At 60.8% G+C, this 20,000-nt stretch overlaps 2 non-coding genes across 2 annotated transcripts; both read right to left on the bottom strand.

Annotated features, from left to right (window-relative positions):
- Window positions 1-1,653: 1,653 nt before the first annotated feature.
- Window positions 1,654-1,772, bottom strand: LOC131869643 (5S ribosomal RNA). Its single transcript, XR_009368025.1, has one exon. It is a non-coding gene; the product is annotated as a 5S ribosomal RNA (ribosomal RNA).
- A 5,915-nt stretch (window positions 1,773-7,687) lies between these two features.
- LOC131869644 (5S ribosomal RNA) lies at window positions 7,688-7,806 on the bottom strand. Its single transcript, XR_009368026.1, has one exon. It is a non-coding gene; the product is annotated as a 5S ribosomal RNA (ribosomal RNA).
- Window positions 7,807-20,000: the final 12,194 nt, after the last annotated feature.

Raw genomic sequence — 20,000 nt, forward strand, 5'->3', positions numbered from 1 at the left:
CCCCGGGTGCGCACCTCGCGTGCACCTTGGCGCGGTGGGCACCATGGCGTGCACGAAGTCGGAGCCCGGTTTGCCCCGGGTGCGCACCCCGCGTGCACCTTCGCCGGGGTGGGCACCTCGGCTGGGTTGCGCGCCCTGGTGCGCACCAAGGAGCGCTCCGAAGTGTGCTCCAAGGTGCGGCGTGCACGAAGTCGGAGCCCGGTTTGCCCCGGGTGCGCACCTCGCGTGCACCTTCGCCGCGGTGGGCACCTTGGCTGGGTTGGGCACCATTGAGCGCTCCGAAGTGTGCTCCAAGGTGCGCACCATGGCCCTCCAAGGTGCGCAGCATGGCGTGCACGAAGTCGGAGCCCGGTTTGCCCCGGGTGCGCACCTCGCGTGCACCTTCGCCAGGGTGGGCACCTCGGTGCGCACACCTTCTCAATGTTTTCTTGCCTTTTCTGGAAATTGGTGAAGGCAGCGCATCAAAGGTGCGCACCTCGGTGTGCTCCGAGGTGCGAACCCGAGAGCGCTCCGAGGTGCCCACGAAGTCGAAAGTCGGGTTAATTGCATTGTTTTCCCCGGGTGCGCTCCGAGGTGCGCAACATCGGTGCGCACCAAGGAGGGCTCCGAAGTGTGCTCCAAGGTGCGCACGATTCGGAGCTCGGTTTGCCCGGGGTGCGCACACCTTGGCTGGGTTGCGCACCCTTTGTGCGCTCCAAGGTGCGCACGAAGTCGGAGCTCGGTTTGCCCCGGGTGCGCACCTTCGCCAGGGTGCGCACCTTGATGCGCACGCCTTGGCTGGGCTGCGCACCTTGGTGGGCGCCATGGTGCGCACCTTTCGTGCGCTCCAAGGTGCGCACGAAGTCGGAGCTCGGTTTGCCCCGGGTGCGCACCTTGGTGGGCGCCATGGTGCACTCCGAGGTGCCCAAGATTGGTGCGCACCAAGGAGCGCTCCGAAGTGCGCTCCAAGGTGCGCAGGTGCGCGCGAAGTCGAAAGTTGGGTTAATTGTCCGGTTTGCCTCGGGTGCGCACCTTGCGTGCACCTTCGCCAGGGTGGGCGCCTTGGTGCGCACACCTTGGCTGGGCTGCGCACCCGGGCGCGCACACCTTGGCACCCGCGTTTCCTTCATTTTAAATTTTTTTTTTTTACAATCTCTCAAGTGGGAAATTCTATAATCTCAACTTTTTTTGCCTTTTCAGGAAACTTTTGAATGGAGCGCATCATTGGTGCGCTCCGAAGTGTGCTCCAAGGTGCGCACCTCTGGTGTGCTCCAAAGCTCTCTCTAGCTGCGTGCACCTGCCCCGGCCGCGCACCCGGCCCCGCCCAGCTTCGCTCACCTGTCCCGGGCGTCTGGTGCGGAACCTTAGAGTAAGAAACATCACCGTGCACCTTGGCCAACGTGCGCGACTCGACCGAGCGCGCACTGGCCGAGGTGCACACCGATTTCACCTGGGTGCGCGCGCAGCACCTCGGGCGCACCGGGGTGCGCGCACAACGCCCGGGTTGCACCGTGGCCTGTGTGCTCGGGGCGCCTCGGGTGCGCGCTCGGTGTCGCCCCCCGCGCGCGCGGTAGTGCGGGCAGCGCACCCCGGCCCGGCCCGGCCCCGACGAGAACGCAAACGGGCAAAAGGTTTATTCAAATAGCATTGCGACGCCCGGCGAAAAACTAAAAAAGGGTGCAACACCGGGACTTCCCGGGAGGTCACCCATCCCAGTACTACTCCGGCCCAAGCGCGCTTAACTGCGGAGTTCTGATGGGATCCGGTGCACTAACGCTGGTATGATCGCACCCGTTATGAGCTTGTCGCAGTGTGTACTTAGCAAACCGCGACCCACGTGCGAATCCACCCCGGCCACCCACCCCCGTCGAGGTGCACACCCTCCCTCGCGAAGTGCGCCCCGTTCGCCAAGTGTGAGCCCTGCCCGGGTGCGCGCACCTTGCTAGGGCGTCGGGTGTGCACCCGGCCCGGCCTACGTGCGTGCACCTGGACGGGGCGTCGTGTGCGTGCAGTGTCCCGTCTGCAACGCGGTGCCCACACACCACCTCGGGCGCAACGACCTGCGCTCACATGTGGGCCGAGTGCACCTTGGTGCATGTTCGGGGCGCCTCGGGTGCACGCTCGATCTTGCCCCGGTGCACCAAGGCGCTCGGTTTGCCCCGGGTGCGCACTTGGTGCAAGGTGGGCACCCAAAATAGGGATCAAGCACCAAAACACAAGTTTCGGGATGCAAAATGGGACCCAAGGACCACAAATGCGTTCCAAGACCCATGATGGGTCCACGAGAACAAAAATGTGTTCCGAGACTTAATAAACAAATATTGGGTTTTAGGAGAAGAAACATGCTCTGATGCCCAAAACGAGAATCGACCCCGAAAAGGCCACAGGCCAAAAGTGGGATGCGAGACAAAAAAAAATGGGACCCGAGGACCAAAATTGGGTTCCCAGGTCGAAGACAGGGCAACCGGACAAGAAACGACCTCTAAGGCTCGAAATGAGTCCCGACGACTAAAACTTGACAAGAAGCACCCATCAGGCACCCAACTCGACACCCATGGGATGCCGACCCACCCGGGCTTCCACCTAGCACACCTTGGCACCCACCCACCCTCGCACCCAACCTCGCACCCAACTTAGCACCTTTGAACCCACATTGGCACTCACCCTGACCCTGGCACCTTGGAACCCACATTGGCACTCACCTTGACCCTGGCACCCACCTTTGCACTCACCTTGGGACCCACCCTGGCTCCCACCTCGGCACCCACCCAGACACCCACCTTGGTTCCTTGGCACCCACCTTGGATCCTTGGCACCCACCCCGACACCCACCTTGGCACGCAACTTGGCTACTTGCCACCCACCTTGGCTCCTTGACGCCCACCCCGACAACCACCCCGTGACCTACCCTGGCTAGGGTTGGTGCACACCCACCCTGGTGCCCACCTTGGCACCCACCCCATGACCCACCTTGGCACGCACCTTAGTACCCACCCCGTTACCCACCCTAGGACCCACCCCGTGACCCACCTTGGCCAGGGTGGGTGCCTTGGTGCGCACAACTTGCCTGGGCTGCACACCAGGGCGGGCTCAAGATGGCACCCGCGTTCCGTTTTTTTCACTATCTTTCAAAACGGAAATTTTAAAATCTCGTTTTTTTTTTTTTTTTGCCTTTTCTGGAAATTAGTGAAGGCAGCGCATCAAAGGTGCGCAATGCTGGTGCGAACCCGGGAGCGCTCCGATGTGTGCTCCAAGGTGCGGCGTGCACGAAGTCCGAGCCCGGCTTGCCCCGGGTGCGCACCTCGCGTGCACCTTCGCCGGGGTGAGCACCTTGGCTGGGTTGCGCGCCCTGGTGCGCACCAAGGAGCGCTCTGAAGTGTGCTCCAAGGTGCGGCGTGCACGAAGTCGGAGCTCGGTTTGCCCCGGGTGTGCACCTCGGGTGCGCACCTCGCGTGCACCTTCGCTGCGGTGGGCACCTTGGCTGGGTTGCGCGCCTTGGTGGGCACCATGCAGTGCACGAAGTCGGAGCCCGGTTTGCCCCGGGCGCGCACCTCCGCCAGGGTGGGCACCTTGGTGCGCACAACTTGCCTGGGCTGCGCACCAGGAAGGGCTCAAGATGGCACCCGCGTTCCGTTTTTTTCACTATCTTTCAGAACGGAAATTTTAAAATATCGTTTTTTTTTGCCTTTTCTGGAAATTAGTGAAGGCAGCGCATCAAAGGTGCGCAACGCTGGTGCGAACCTGGGAGCGCTCCGATGTGTGCTCCAAGGTGCGGCGTGCACGAAGTCGGAGCCCGGTTTGCCCCGGGTGCGCCCTGGTGGGCACCATGGTGCGCACCAAGGAGCGCTCCGAAGTGTGCTCCAAGGTGCGGCCTGCACGAAGTCGGAGCCCGGTTTGCCCCGGGCGTGCACCGCGGGTGGGCACCTTGGTGCGCATGCCTTGCCTGGGCTGCGCACCAGGGCGGGCTCAAGATGGCACCCGCGTTCCGTTTTTTTCACTATCTTTCAAAACGGAAATTTTAAAATCTCATTTTTTTTTGCCTTTTCTGGAAATTAGTGAAGGCAGCGCATCAAAGGTGCGCACCTCGCTGCCCACCACGGTGCGCAACGCCGGTGGGCACCCGGGAGTGCTTCGAAGTGTGCTCCAAGGTGCTGCGTGCACGTTGTCGGAGCCCGGTTTGCCCCGGGTGCGCACCTCGCGTGCACCTTCGTCGGGGTGGGCACCTTGGCTGGGTTTGCCCCGGCTGCGCTCCGAAGCGGGGTTATTGGAGCGCCGCCTCTTTTTTTGTCGGAGCGTTTGGTGGGGTTTCTCGCATTGGCTCTTCCCAGGCCCGGTTGCCACCCTGGCGCGCACGAAGTCGGAAGTAGGGTTAATTGCCCGGGTGCGCACCTTTGCCAGGGTGGGCACCTTACCTGGGCTGTGCACCAGGGCGGGCTCAAGATGGCACCCGCGTTCCGTTTTTTTCACTATCTTTCAAAACGGAAATTTTAAAATCTCCTCTTTTTTTTGCCTTTTCTGGAAATTAGTGAAGGCAGCGCATCAAAGGTGCGCACCTCGCTGCCCACCTTGGTGTGCTCTGAGGTGCGCACCCGGGAGCGCTACGAAGTGTGCTCCAAGGTGCGGCGTGCACGTTGTCGGAGCCCGGTTTGCCCCGGGTGCGCACCTCGCCTGCACCTTGGCCGGGGTGGGCACCCTGGCTGGGTTTGCCCAGGGTGCGCTCCGAAGCGGGGTTACTGGAGCGCCCCCTCTTTTTTTGTCAGAGCGTTTGGTGGGGTTTCTCGCATTGGCTCTTCCCAGGCCCGGTTGTTGGGTGCGCTCCCACCCTGGCGCGCGCGAAGTTGGAAGTTGGGTTAATTGCCCGGGCGCGCACCTTCGCCAGGGTGGGCACCTTGGTGCGCACACCTTGGCTGGGCTGCGCACCAGGGCGGGCTCAAGATGGCACCAGCATTCCCTTTTTCTCACTATCTTTCAAAACGGAAATTTTAAAATCTCGTTTTTTTTTGCCTTTTATGGAAATTAGTGAAGGCATCGCATCAAAGGTGCGCACCTCGCTGCCCACCTTGGTGTGCTCCGAGGTGCCCACCACGGTGCGCTCCGAGGTGCCCACCACGGTGCGCAACGCCGGTGCGAACCCGGGAGCGCCCCGATGTGTGCTCCAAGGTGCGGCGTGCACGAAGCCGGACCCCGGTTTGCCCCGGGTGCGCACCTCGCGTGCACCTTGGTGCGCACACCTTGGCTGGGTTGCGCGGCCTGGTGGGCACCATGGTGCGCACCAAGGAGTGCTCCAAAGTGTGCTCCAAGGTGCGGCGTGCACGAAGTCCTAGCCCGGTTTGCCCCGGGTGCGCACCTTCGCCGCGGTGGGCACCATGGCGTGCACGAAGTCGGAGCCCGGTTTGCCCCGGGTGCGCACCTCGCGTGCACCTTCGCCGGGGTGGGCACCTCGGCTGGGTTGCGCGCCCTGGTGCGCACCAAGGAGCGCTCCGAAGTGTGCTCCAAGGTGCGGCGTGCACGAAGTCGGAGCCCGGTTTGCCCCGGGTGCGCACCTTCGCCGCGGTGGGCACCCTGGTGCGCACCATGGCGTGCACGAAGTCGGAGCCCGGTTTGCCCCGGGTGCGCACCTCGCGTGCACCTTCGGCGGGGTTGCGCGCCCTGGTGCGCACCAAGGAGCGCTCCGAAGTGTGCTCCAAGGTGCGGCGTGCACGAAGTCGGAGCCCGGTTTGCCCCGGGTGCGCACCTCGCGTGCACCTTCGGCGGGGTTGCGCGCCCTGGTGGGCACCATGGTGCGCACCAAGGAGCGCTCCGAAGTGTGCTCCAAGGTGCGGCGTGCACGAAGTCGGAGCCCGGTTTGCCCCGGGTGCGCACCTCGCGTGCACCTTCGCCGCGGTGGGCACCATGGCGTGCACGAAGTCGGAGCCCGGTTTGCCCCGGGTGCGCACCTCGCGTGCACCTTCGCCGGGGTGGGCACCTCGGCTGGGTTGCGCGCCCTGGTGCGCACCAAGGAGCGCTCCGAAGTGTGCTCCAAGGTGCGGCGTGCACGAAGTCGGAGCCCGGTTTGCCCCGGGTGCGCACCTCGCGTGCACCTTCGCCGCGGTGGGCACCATGGCGTGCACGAAGTCGGAGCCCGGTTTGCCCCGGGTGCGCACCCCGCGTGCACCTTCGCCGGGGTGGGCACCTCGGCTGGGTTGCGCGCCCTGGTGCGCACCAAGGAGCGCTCCGAAGTGTGCTCCAAGGTGCGGCGTGCACGAAGTCGGAGCCCGGTTTGCCCCGGGTGCGCACCTCGCGTGCACCTTCGCCGCGGTGGGCACCTTGGCTGGGTTGGGCACCATTGAGCGCTCCGAAGTGTGCTCCAAGGTGCGCACCATGGCCCTCCAAGGTGCGCAGCATGGCGTGCACGAAGTCGGAGCCCGGTTTGCCCCGGGTGCGCACCTCGCGTGCACCTTCGCCAGGGTGGGCACCTCGGTGCGCACACCTTCTCAATGTTTTCTTGCCTTTTCTGGAAATTGGTGAAGGCAGCGCATCAAAGGTGCGCACCTCGGTGTGCTCCGAGGTGCGAACCCGAGAGCGCTCCGAGGTGCCCACGAAGTCGAAAGTCGGGTTAATTGCATTGTTTTCCCCGGGTGCGCTCCGAGGTGCGCAACATCGGTGCGCACCAAGGAGGGCTCCGAAGTGTGCTCCAAGGTGCGCACGATTTGGAGCTCGGTTTGCCCGGGGTGCGCACACCTTGGCTGGGTTGCGCACCCTTTGTGCGCTCCAAGGTGCGCACGAAGTCGGAGCTCGGTTTGCCCCGGGTGCGCACCTTCGCCAGGGTGCGCACCTTGATGCGCACGCCTTGGCTGGGCTGCGCACCTTGGTGGGCGCCATGGTGCGCACCTTTCGTGCGCTCCAAGGTGCGCACGAAGTCGGAGCTCGGTTTGCCCCGGGTGCGCACCTTGGTGGGCGCCATGGTGCACTCCGAGGTGCCCAAGATTGGTGCGCACCAAGGAGCGCTCCGAAGTGCGCTCCAAGGTGCGCAGGTGCGCGCGAAGTCGAAAGTTGGGTTAATTGTCCGGTTTGCCTCGGGTGCGCACCTTGCGTGCACCTTCGCCAGGGTGGGCGCCTTGGTGCGCACACCTTGGCTGGGCTGCGCACCCGGGCGCGCACACCTTGGCACCCGCGTTTCCTTCATTTTAAATTTTTTTTTTTTACAATCTCTCAAGTGGGAAATTCTATAATCTCAACTTTTTTTGCCTTTTCAGGAAACTTTTGAATGGAGCGCATCATTGGTGCGCTCCGAAGTGTGCTCCAAGGTGCGCACCTCTGGTGTGCTCCAAAGCTCTCTCCAGCTGCGTGCACCTGCCCCGGCCGCGCACCCGGCCCCGCCCAGCTTCGCTCACCTGTCCCGGGCGTCTGGTGCGGAACCTTAGAGTAAGAAACATCACCGTGCACCTTGGCCAACGTGCGCGACTCGACCGAGCGCGCACTGGCCGAGGTGCACACCGATTTCACCTGGGTGCGCGCGCAGCACCTCGGGCGCACCGGGGTGCGCGCACAACGCCCGGGTTGCACCGTGGCCTGTGTGCTCGGGGCGCCTCGGGTGCGCGCTCGGTGTCGCCCCCGCGCGCGCGGTAGTGCGGGCAGCGCACCCCGGCCCGGCCCGGCCCCGACGAGAACGCAAACGGGCAAAAGGTTTATTCAAATAGCATTGCGACGCCCGGCGAAAAACTAAGAAAGGGTGCAACACCGGGACTTCCCGGGAGGTCACCCATCCCAGTACTACTCCGGCCCAAGCGCGCTTAACTGCGGAGTTCTGATGGGATCCGGTGCACTAACGCTGGTATGATCGCACCCGTTATGAGCTTGTCGCAGTGTGTACTTAGCAAACCGCGACCCACGTGCGAATCCACCCCGGCCACCCACCCCCGTCGAGGTGCACACCCTCCCTCGCGAAGTGCGCCCCGTTCGCCAAGTGTGAGCCCTGCCCGGGTGCGCGCACCTTGCTAGGGCGTCGGGTGTGCACCCGGCCCGGCCTACGTGCGTGCACCTGGACGGGGCGTCGTGTGCGTGCAGTGTCCCGTCTGCAACGCGGTGCCCACACACCACCTCGGGCGCAACGACCTGCGCTCACATGTGGGCCGAGTGCACCTTGGTGCATGTTCGGGGCGCCTCGGGTGCACGCTCGATCTTGCCCCGGTGCACCAAGGCGCTCGGTTTGCCCCGGGTGCGCACTTGGTGCAAGGTGGGCACCCAAAATAGGGATCAAGCACCAAAACACAAGTTTCGGGATGCAAAATGGGACCCAAGGACCACAAATGCGTTCCAAGACCCATGATGGGTCCACGAGAACAAAAATGTGTTCCGAGACTTAATAAACAAATATTGGGTTTTAGGAGAAGAAACATGCTCTGATGCCCAAAACGAGAATCGACCCCGAAAAGGCCACAGGCCAAAAGTGGGATGCGAGACAAAAAAAAATGGGACCCGAGGACCAAAATTGGGTTCCCAGGTCGAAGACAGGGCAACCGGACAAGAAACGACCTCTAAGGCTCGAAATGAGTCCCGACGACTAAAACTTGACAAGAAGCACCCATCAGGCACCCAACTCGACACCCATGGGATGCCGACCCACCCGGGCTTCCACCTAGCACACCTTGGCACCCACCCACCCTCGCACCCAACCTCGCACCCAACTTAGCACCTTTGAACCCACATTGGCACTCACCCTGACCCTGGCACCTTGGAACCCACATTGGCACTCACCTTGACCCTGGCACCCACCTTTGCACTCACCTTGGGACCCACCCTGGCTCCCACCTCGGCACCCACCCAGACACCCACCTTGGTTCCTTGGCACCCACCTTGGATCCTTGGCACCCACCCCGACACCCACCTTGGCACGCAACTTGGCTACTTGCCACCCACCTTGGCTCCTTGACGCCCACCCCGACAACCACCCCGTGACCTACCCTGGCTAGGGTTGGTGCACACCCACCCTGGTGCCCACCTTGGCACCCACCCCATGACCCACCTTGGCACGCACCTTAGTACCCACCCTGTTACCCACCCTAGGACCCACCCCGTGACCCACCTTGGCCAGGGTGGGTGCACCCACCCTGGTGCCCACCTTGGCACCCACCCATCCTAGCACCCAGCCTGTGACCGGGCTTGGAACCCAACCTTGCACCCGTCTTGGCCAGTGTGGGTGCGCACCCATCCTGGCACCCACGTTGTGACACACCCTTTAACCCACGCACCCTAGCAGCCACGTTGGCACCCACCTTGGAACACAACCTAGCAACTTGGCACCCACCCCGTGACCCACCTTGGCATCCACCATAGCAGTCGCCCACTTGGCACCCACCTTGGAACCCAAGTTGGCACCCACCTCGGCACCCACCTTGACACTTGTGGACCCACCTTGCCACTCACCCTAGCATCGACCCATCCTAGCACCCACCCTGGCACCTTTGCACCCTAGCACTCACCCATCCTAGCACCTAACCTGTGACCCACCTTGACACTCACCCTCGCACCCACCTTGGAACCCAACCTAGCACCCACCCACCCTGACACCAACCCTAGCACCTACCCACCCTTGCACCCACCCTGTGACCCATCTTGGCACCCACCCATCCTACCACTCAACCTATCACCCACCTTCTCACCCACCTTGGCATCCACCTTAGCACCCACCCACACTGGCACCTTGGCACCCACCTCGGGCAAGGTGGGTGCACACCCACCCTGACACCCAATTTAGAACCAACCGAGCATGTTACCCACCTTGGCACCCACATTGCAGCCCACCCTAGTACCCACCCTATGACCCACATTGGCATCCACACCCTAGCACCCAGGCACCTCGACACCCGCCTTGACACGCACCCTAGCACTAAACCTGTGACCCACCTTGGAACTCACCCTAGAACCCACCCACCCTGTGAACCACCTTGGCATCCACCTTAGCACCCACCCACCTTGGCACCCACTCTAGCACTCACCCATCCTAACACCCAACTTGTTACCCACCTTGGCACCCGCCCTCGCGTCCACCTTGAAACCCACCCTAGCACCCACCCACGTAGGAGCCCACCTTGGCACCCAACCTAACACCCACGCATCCTGGCACCCAACTTGTGACCCACCTTGGAACCCACCCTAGTACCCACCTTTGAACCCACTATATCACCAACCCACCTTGGCACCCACCCTATGACCCTCTTTGGAATCCACCCTAGCACGCACCCACCCTGGCACCCACCATGGAGCGCACCCTAGCACCCACCCACCTCGGCACGCACCTCAACACCCACCTTGGTGTGCGCACTGCGCCAACCTCTCAAAGACCCTATGTGGTGCGCTCCAAAGTGTACACCTTTGGTGCGCTCCAAGGTGCGCACCTTTGGTGCACACCGAGGTGCACACCAAAGTGTGCACCGAGGTGAGCACCAAAGTGCACTCCAAGGTGCACACCAAGGCGTGCACCTTTGGTGCGGTCAATGCAAACGAATTCGGAAGTTGGGGTCGATGTCCTAATCGCTGCTGCAGACTACACGTATGAGAATCGGACAAATAGCTTTATATAGGGGAGGTGTTGCGTTTGATGGGTCGACTCCCCTGGTTGTGTGCACTGCACCAACTTCAAAGACCCTGTCTTGTTTAAGAAGTCAAAAGTTGGGGTGGATGTCCTAATCATTGCTGCAGTCTACGCATGTATGAGAATCAGACAAATAGCTTATATAGGGGAGGTGTTGCATTCGGTGGGTTGACTCCCCTGGTTGTGCGCACTGCGCCAACCTCAAAGACCCCGCATAGCAGAAGAAGTCGGAAGTCGGATTTTGGTGAGCACCAAGGCGTGCACCTTTGGTGCGGTCAACGCAGACGAATTCAGAAGTTGGGGTGGATGTCCTAATCGTTGTTGCAGGCTACACATGTATGAGAATCAGACAAATAGCTTATATAGGGGAGGTGTTGGGTTTGATGGGTCAACTCCCTTGGTTGTGCGCATTACGCCAACCTCAAAGACCTTGTTTTCGTTAAGAAGTCAAAAGTTGGGGTCAATGTCCTAATGGCTCCTGTAGGCTACACATGTATGAGAATCGGACAAATAGCTTATATAGGGGAGGTGTTGGGTTTGATGGGTCGACTCCCCTGGTTGTGCGCATTACGTCAACCTCAAAGACCTTGTTTTCGTTAAGAAGTCAAAAGTTGGGGTCGATGTCCTAATTGCTCCTGTAGACTACACATGTATGAGAATCAGACAAATAGCTTATATAGGGGAGGTGTTGGGTTTGATGGGTTGACTCCCCTAGTTGTTCGCATTACACCAACCTCAAAGACCTTGTTTTCGTTTAGAAGCCGAAAGTTGGGGTCGATGTCCTAATTGCTCCTGCAGGCTACGCATGTATGAGAATCAGACAAATAGCTTATATAGGGGAGGTGTTGGGTTTGATGGGTCGACTCCCCTGGTTGTGCGCATTGCGCCAACCTCAAAGACCCTGCATTGCGGATGAAGTCGAAAGTCAGAGTTTGGTGTGCTACAAGGTGTGGTCGAAGGTGCTCACCTAGGTGTGCACCTTTGGAGCGCAGGAAAAGTGCCCTCCAAAAGTGCGCACCTTTGGAGTGCACAAAAGTGCCCTCCAAAAGTGCGCACCTTTGGAGCGCACAAAAGTGCCCTCCAAAAAGTGCCCTCCAAAAGTGCGCACCTTTGGAGCGCACAAAAGTGCCCTCCAAAAAGTGCCCTCCAAAAGTGCGCACCTTTGGAGTGCAGAAAAGTGCCCTCCAAAAAGTGCCCTCCAAAAGTGTGCACCTTTGGAGTGCACAAAAGTGCCCTCCAAAAGTGCGCACCTTTGGAGCGCAGAAAAGTGCCCTCCAAAAAGTGCCCTCCAAAAGTGCGCACCTTTGGAGCGCAGAAAAGTGCCCTCCAAAAAGTGCCCTCCAAAAGTGCGCACCTTTGGAGCGCAGAAAAGTGCCCTCCAAAAAGTGCCCTCCAAAAGTGCGCACCTTTGGAGCGCAGAAAAGTGCCCTCCAAAAAGTGCCCTCCAAAAGTGCGCACCTTTGGAGCGCACAAAAGTGCCCTCCAAAAAGTGCCCTCCAAAAGTGCGCACCTTTGGAGCGCACAAAAGTGCCCTCCAAAAGTGCGCACCTTTGGAGCGCACAAAAGTGCCCTCCAAAAGTGCGCACTTTTGGTGCGCACCAAGGCGCTGGTTCGGTCGTTGCAGGCGAGTTCGGAAGTTGGGGTCGATGTCCTGAGCGGAGGTGCAAACTACACAGGTGTCGGAATCGGACAAATAGCTTATATAGGGGAGGTGTATGCTTCGATGGGTCGACTCCCCAGGTTGAGCGCACCGCGCCAACCTCAAAGACCCTACGGTATGGATGAAGTCGGAAGTTGGGTCCGATGACCGATTCGATTAGTAGGTATGCTCATGAGGTCGGAATTTGGGTCCGATGACCTGCCATGTGCAGGAAGGCGAATGTTGGCACTGTGCGTTGCAAGGTGCACACCAAGGTGCTGGTGCGGTCTTTTTAGTCGAGTTCGGAAGTTGGGGTCGATGTCCTGATCGGAGGTGCAAGCTACACAGGTGTGGGAATCGGACAAATAGCTTATATAGGGGAGGTGTATGCTTCGTTGGGTCGACTCCCCGGGTTGAGCGCACCGCGCCAACCTCAAAGACCCTACGGTATGGATGAAGTCGGAAGTTGGGTCCGATGACCGATTCGATATGTAGGCATACTCGCGAGGTCGGAATTTGGGTCCGATGACCTGCCATGTGCAGGAAGGCGAATGTTGGCACTGTGCGTTGCAAGGTGCGCACCAAGGCGCTGGTTCGGTCGTTGCAGGCGAGTTCGGAAGTTGGGGTCGATGTCCTGATCGGAGGTGCAAACTACACAGGTGTGGGAATCGGACAAATAGCTTATATAGGGGAGGTGTATGCTTCGTTGGGTCGACTCCCCGGGTTGAGCGCACCGCGCCAACCTCAAAGACCCTACGGTATGGATGAAGTCGGAAGTTGTGTCCGATGACCGATTCGATATGTAGGCATACTCGCGAGGTCGGAATTTGGGTCCGATGACCTGCCATGTGCAGGAAGGCGAATGTTGGGACTGTGCGTCGCAAGGTGCGCACCAAGGCGCTGGTGCCGTCGTTGCAGTCGAGTTCGGAAGTTGGGGTCGATGTCCTGGTCAGAGGTGCAAACTACACAGGTGTGGGAATCGGACAAATAGCTTATATAGGGGAGGTGTATGCTTCGATGGGTCGACTCCCCGGGTTGAGCGCACCGCGCCAACCTCAAAGACCCTACAGTATGGATGAAGTCGGAAGTTGGGTCCGATGACCGATTCGATACGTAGGCATATTGGCGAGGTCTGAATTTGTGTCCGATGACCTGCCATGCGCAGGAAGGCGGAATTTGGGTCCGATGACCGAGTTGATGGCGTGCCATGCGCAGAAAGGCGGAATTTGGGTCCGATGACCGAGTTGATGTTGATGGCCCGCCATGCACAGGAAGGCGGAATTTGGGTCCGATGACCGATTTGAAGGCGTGCCATGCGCAGAAAGGCGGAGTTTGGGTCCGATGACCGAGTTGATATTGATGGCCCGCCATGCGCAGGAAGGCGGAATTTGGGTCCGATGACCTGACATACGCATGGAGTCCGACTCGGGGGCCGATGTTCGATTCGATGACTTGCATTGTGGGTAAAGTCGGAAGTTGTGGTCTTTGACCCGATTCGATGACCAGACTTCGGCTGCTTGAGAATCGGACAAATAACTTATATAGGGGAGGTAGTGTTCTCGAGCATCCTCCCCCCGTGCCCGTTTATGTCGATTGATGCTGGTGCTCGACTGGTTGGAGCGCTCGGATGCAAAAATCTTGCACCAGGATTTATCGATTGTGATGGACACGGCAAGTCTCCTGATTGCTATGCAGGAGCTCATCGTGAATCTCTATGCGGCCTTGGTATGGACTCGACCTGCGGAATGGTTCGGCAATGGTAGTCGCTCCAACACGTCCTTGCAATGGCCACAGAGGTGATTCGACTAGAGCTCCAGTCTAGCTTTTGGGTTGCTTGGCGGACTGGTATAGCCGCGATCGAGTTCCGGCCATGAACGTTTTAGATAGCTCTTGGGCTTTCTGGGACGGAAGTCGGAAGTTTGGGCTGTTGTCCGATTTGATGACCATTCTTCGGATGTGTGAGAATCGGACAAATAACTTATATAGGGGACTGTGTTGTCTCACGCAGCCCCCTCCGTGCCCCTCTATCTCGACCGATGTTGGTGCTTGAAAGGGTTGGGATCGCTCGGATTTATAAACGTGCACCACCATTTGTCGAGTGTGAGGGACGCGGCAGGTCTCCTAAATGCTGTACGGGCGCTCTCTGAGAATCTCTATCCGGCCTCGACACAGACTAGTCTTGCTGAATGGTTTGGCACTGGTAGTCGATCCAACACGTCGTTGTTGTGGCCGCCTAGGCGATTCGATTCGAGCCCCCGTCTAGCTTTTGGGTTGCTTGGCGGATTTTGCCCTATCCGCAAGTGAGCTCGGTCCCTAAACGTTCGAGAAACCCGATTGCTATGCGCCGACTCTCTTTCTTGCGAGCCTCCATCTAGCTTTTGGGTCTCTACGGAACGGAAGTCGGAATCTGGGACCGTTGTTTGATTCGACGAGGCAGACTACGGTTGTGCGAGAATCGGACAAATAACTTATATAGGGGAGGTGTTGACTGGAGCATTCTCCCCCGTGCCCCTCTAACTCGACCAATGCTGGCGCTCGAACGGTGGTAGCGCTCGGATTTTCGTTGAGCGCCAGCATTGGTCGATTTAGAGGGGCATGCGAGATTCCCGAATGCTATGCGAGGGCTCTAACGGAAATGTCTATTGGTTTCGGTATGGATGCAATTGCGAGTGGTTCGGCAAAGGTAGTCGTTCCGATGCGTCCATGTCGTGGCCAAATCGATAATTCGATTTGAGCCCTCGTATAGCATTTGGGTCTCTCGATGTGATTCCGCATTCCAGTCCCTTTGGGCACTGCTTGAGCCGCATCCCAGGGGGTTCCCTTCCCAATAATCTGCCTCGCAACCCGATTGCTATGCGGTGAGGCTCCTCGGCCGCCTCGGAACTATCTGTGTATCAGACGCATCGCGGGATAAGGGGTTGGCAACGGTAGTCGCCCCAAGCGCGTCCGATGCTTGGACCATTCCGAGGCGGCCCTGAAGCCTCTTCCGTCTAGCCGTTGGGTCCTTCTCGCCGCATCCCTTGCCTCGCACCCCGATTGCTATGCGGTGAGGCTCCTCGGCCGCCTTGGAACTATCTGTGTATCAGACGCATCGCGGGATAAGGGGTTGTCACTGGTAGTCGCCCCAAGCGCGTCCGATGCTTGGACCATTCCGAGGCGGCCCTGAAGCCTCTTCCGTCTAGCCGTTGGGTCCTTCTCGCCGCATCCCTCGACTCGCACCCCGATTGCTATGCGGTGAGGCTCCTCGGCCGCCTTGGAACTATCTGTGTATCGGACGCGTCGCGGGATAAGGGGTTGTCACTGGTAGTCGCCCCAAGCGCGTCCGATGCTTGGACCATTCCGAGGCGGCCCTGAAGCCTCTTCCGTCTAGCCGTTGGGTCCTTCTCGCCGCATCCCTCGCCTCGCACCCCGATTGCTATGCGGTGAGGCTCCTCGGCCGCCTTGGAACTATCTGTGTATCGGACGCGTCGCGGGATAAGGGGTTGTCACTGGTAGTCGCCCCAAGCGCGTGCGATGCATGGACCATTCCCAGGCGGCCCTGAAGCCTCTTCCGTCTAGCCGTTGGGTCCTTCTCGCCGCATCCCTCGCCTCGCACCCCGATTGCTATGCGGTGAGGCTCCTCGGCCGCCTTGGAACTATCTGTGTATCGGACGCGTCGCGGGATAAGGGGTTGTCACTGGTAGTCGCCCCAAGCGCGTCCGATGCTTGGACCATTCCGAGGCGGCCCTGAAGCCTCTTCCGTCTAGCCGTTGGGTCCTTCTCGCCGCATCCCTCGCCTCGCACCCCGATTGCTATGCGGTGAGGCTCCTCGGCCGCCTTGGAACTATCTGTGTATCGGACGCGTCGCGGGATAAGGGGTTGTCACTGGTAGTCGCCCCAAGCGCGTCCGATGCTTGGACCATTCCGAGGCGGCCCTGAAGCCTCTTCCGTCTAGCCGTTGGGTCCTTCTCGCCGCATCCCTCGCCTCGCACCCCGATTGCTATGCGGTGAGGCTCCTCGGCCGCCTTGGAACTATCTGTGTATCGGACGCGTCGCGGGATAAGGGGTTGTCACTGGTAGTCGCCCCAAGCGCGTCCGATGCTTGGACCATTCCGAGGCGGCCCTGAAGCCTCTTCCGTCTAGCCGTTGGGTCCTTCTCGCCGCATCCCTCGCCTCGCACCCCGATTGCTATGCGGTGAGGCTCCTCGGCCGCCTTGGAACTATCTGTGTATCGGACGCATCGCGGGATAAGGGGTTGTCACTGGTAGTCGCCCCAAGCGCGTCCGATGCTTGGACCATTCCGAGGCGGCCCTGAAGCCTCTTCCGTCTAGCCGTTGGGTCCTTCTCGCCGCATCCCTCGCCTCGCACCCCGATTGCTATGCGGTGAGGCTCCTCGGCCGCCTTGGAACTATCTGTGTATCGGACGCGTCGCGGGATAAGGGGTTGTCACTGGTAGTCGCCCCAAGCGCGTCCGATGCTTGGACCATTCCGAGGCGGCCCTGAAGCCTCTTCCGTCTAGCCGTTGGGTCCTTCTCGCCGCATCCCTCGCCTCGCACCCCGATTGCTATGCGGTGAGGCTCCTCGGCCGCCTTGGAACTATCTGTGTATCGGACGCGTCGCGGGATAAGGGGTTGTCACTGGTAGTCGCCCCAAGCGCGTCCGATGCTTGGACCATTCCGAGGCGGACCTGAAGCCTCTTCCGTCTAGCCGTTGGGTCCTTCTCGCCGCATCCCTCGCCTCGCACCCCGATTGCTATGCGGTGAGGCTCCTCGGCCGCCTTGGAACTATCTGTGTATCGGACGCGTCGCGGGATAAGGGGTTGTCACTGGTAGTCGCCCCAAGCGCGTCCGATGCTTGGACCATTCCGAGGCGGCCCTGAAGCCTCTTCCGTCTAGCCGTTGGGTCCTTCTTGCCGCATCCCTCGCCTCGCACCCCGATTGCTATGCGGTGAGGCTCCTCGGCCGCCTTGGAACTATCTGTGTATCGGACGCGTCGCGGGATAAGGGGTTGTCACTGGTAGTCGCCCCAAGCGCGTCCGATGCTTGGACCATTCCGAGGCGGCCCTGAAGCCTCTTCCGTCTAGCCGTTGGGTCCTTCTCGCCGCATCCCTCGCCTCGCACCCCGATTGCTATGCGGTGAGGCTCCTCGGCCGCCTTGGAACTATCTGTGTATCGGACGCATCGCGGGATAAGGGGTTGTCACTGGTAGTCGCCCCAAGCGCGTCCGATGCTTGGACCATTCCGAGGCGGCCCTGAAGCCTCTTCCGTCTAGCCGTTGGGTCCTTCTCGCCGCATCCCTCGCCTCGCACCCCGATTGCTATGCGGTGAGGCTCCTCGGCCGCCTTGGAACTATCTGTGTATCGGACGCGTCGCGGGATAAGGGGTTGTCACTGGTAGTCGCCCCAAGCGCGTCCGATGCTTGGACCATTCCGAGGCGGACCTGAAGCCTCTTCCGTCTAGCCGTTGGGTCCTTCTCGCCGCATCCCTCGCCTCGCACCCCGATTGCTATGCGGTGAGGCTCCTCGGCCGCCTTGGAACTATCTGTGTATCGGACGCGTCGCGGGATAAGGGGTTGTCACTGGTAGTCGCCCCAAGCGCGTCCGATGCTTGGACCATTCCGAGGCGGCCCTGAAGCCTCTTCCGTCTAGCCGTTGGGTCCTTCTCGCCGCATCCCTCGCCTCGCACCCCGATTGCTATGCGGTGAGGCTCCTCGGCCGCCTTGGAACTATCTGTGTATCGGACGCGTCGCGGGATAAGGGGTTGTCACTGGTAGTCGCCCCAAGCGCGTCCGATGCTTGGACCATTCCGAGGCGGACCTGAAGCCTCTTCCCTCTAGCCGTTGGGGCTTTCTCGCCGCATCCCTCGCCTCGCACCCCGATTGCTATTCGGTGAGGCTCCTCGGCCGCCTTGGAACTATCTGTGTATCGGACGCATCGCGGGATAAGGGGTTGGCAGTGGTAGTCGCCCCAAGCGCGTCCGATGCTTGGACCATTCCGAGGCGGCCCTGCAGCCTCTTCCGTCTAGCCGTTGGGGCCATCTCGCTGCATCCCCCACCTCGCACCACGATTGCTATGCGGTGAGGCTCCTTGGCCGCCTCGGAACTATCTGTGTATCGGACGCATCGCGGGATAAGGGGTTGTCACTGGTAGTCGCCCCAAGCGCGTCCGATGCTTGGACTATTCCGAGGCGGCCCTGCAGCCTCTTCCGTCTAGCCGTTGGGGCCATCTCGCCGCATCCCCCAGCTCCTCGGCCGCCTCGGAACTATCTGTGTATCGGACGCATCGCGGGATAAGGGGTTGGCAGTGGTAGTCGCCCCAAGCGCGTTCGATGCTTGGACTATTCCGAGGCGGCCCCGCAGCCTCTTCCGTCTACCCTTTGGGGCCATCTCGCCGCATCCCTCGCCTCGCACCCCGATTGCTATGCGGTGAGGCTCCTCGGCCGCCTGGGAACTATCTTCGTATCGGATGCATCGCGGGATAAGGGGTTGTCACTGGTAGTCGCCCCAAGCGCGTCCGATGCTTGGACTATTCCGAGGCGGCCCTGTGGCCTCTTCCGTCTAGCCGTTGGGGCCATCTCGCCGCATCCCTCACCTCGCACCCCCATTGCTATGCGGTGAGGCTCCTCGGCCGCCTTGGAACTGTCTTCGTATCGGAAGCATCGCGGGATAAGGGGTTGTCACTGGTAGTCGCCCCAAGCGCGTCCGATGCTTGGACTATTCCGAGGCGGCCCTGCAGCCTCTTCCGTCTAGCCGTTGGGGCCATCTCGCCGCATCCCCCACCTCGCACCCGGATTGCTATGCGGTGAGGCTCCTCGGCCGCCTTGGAACTATCTTCGTATCGGACGCATCGCGGGATAAGGGGTTGTCACTGGTAGTCGCCCCAAGCGCGTCCGATGCTTGGACTATTCCGACGCGGCCCTGTGGCCTCTTCCGTCTAGCCGTTGGGGCCATCTCGCCGCATCCCCCACCTCGCACCCCGATTGCTATGCGGTGAGGCTCCTCGGCCGCCTTGGAACCATCTTCGTATCGGACGCATCGCGGGATGAGGGGTTGTCACTGGTAGTCGCCCCAAGCGCGTCCGATGCTTGGACCATTCCGAGGCGGCCCTGAAGCCTCTTCCGTCTAGCCGTTGGGGCCTTCCCGCCCCATCCCTCGCCTCGCACCCCCGATTGCTATGCGGTGAGGCTCCTCGGCCGCCTTGGAACCATCTGTGTATCGGACGCATCGCGGGATAAGGGGTTGGCACTGGTAGTCGCCCCAAGCGCGTCCGATGCTTGGAGCATTCCGAGGTGGCCCTGAAGCCTCTTCCGTCTAGCCGTTGGGGCCTTCCCGCCCCATCCCTCGCCTCGCACCCCGATTGATATGCGGTGAGGCTCCTCGGCCGCCTTGGAACTATCTGTGTATCGGACGCATCGCGGGATAAGGGGTTGGCACTGGTAGTCGTCCCAATCGCGTCCGATGCTTGGACCATTCCGAGGCGGCCCTGCAGCCTCTTCCGTTTAGCCGTCGGGGCCTTCCCGCCGCATCCCTCGCCTCGCATCCCGATTCCTATGCGGTGAGTCTTCTCGGCCGCCGCGGAACTATACCTGTTATTGCTACTGCATCCTTCGGCTGGTAACCTCCTCTGCCGCCTTGGAACGTTCTCTTTGTCGGACGCGTCGCGGGATAAGGGGTTGGCACTGGTAGTCGCCCCAAGCGCGCCCGATGCATAGACCGCTCCGAGTTGACCTTGCTTTCAGCCTCTCACATGCATAGACCTCTCTGAGTCGACCCTGCAGCCTCTCACGTTTAGCCTTTGGAATCTCGCCTCACAACATGATTGCTATCCTTGAT

This window comes from Cryptomeria japonica, unplaced genomic scaffold, assembly GCF_030272615.1.
Source record: "Cryptomeria japonica unplaced genomic scaffold, Sugi_1.0 HiC_scaffold_255, whole genome shotgun sequence".
In the NCBI taxonomy this organism is placed as follows: domain Eukaryota; kingdom Viridiplantae; phylum Streptophyta; class Pinopsida; order Cupressales; family Cupressaceae; genus Cryptomeria; species Cryptomeria japonica.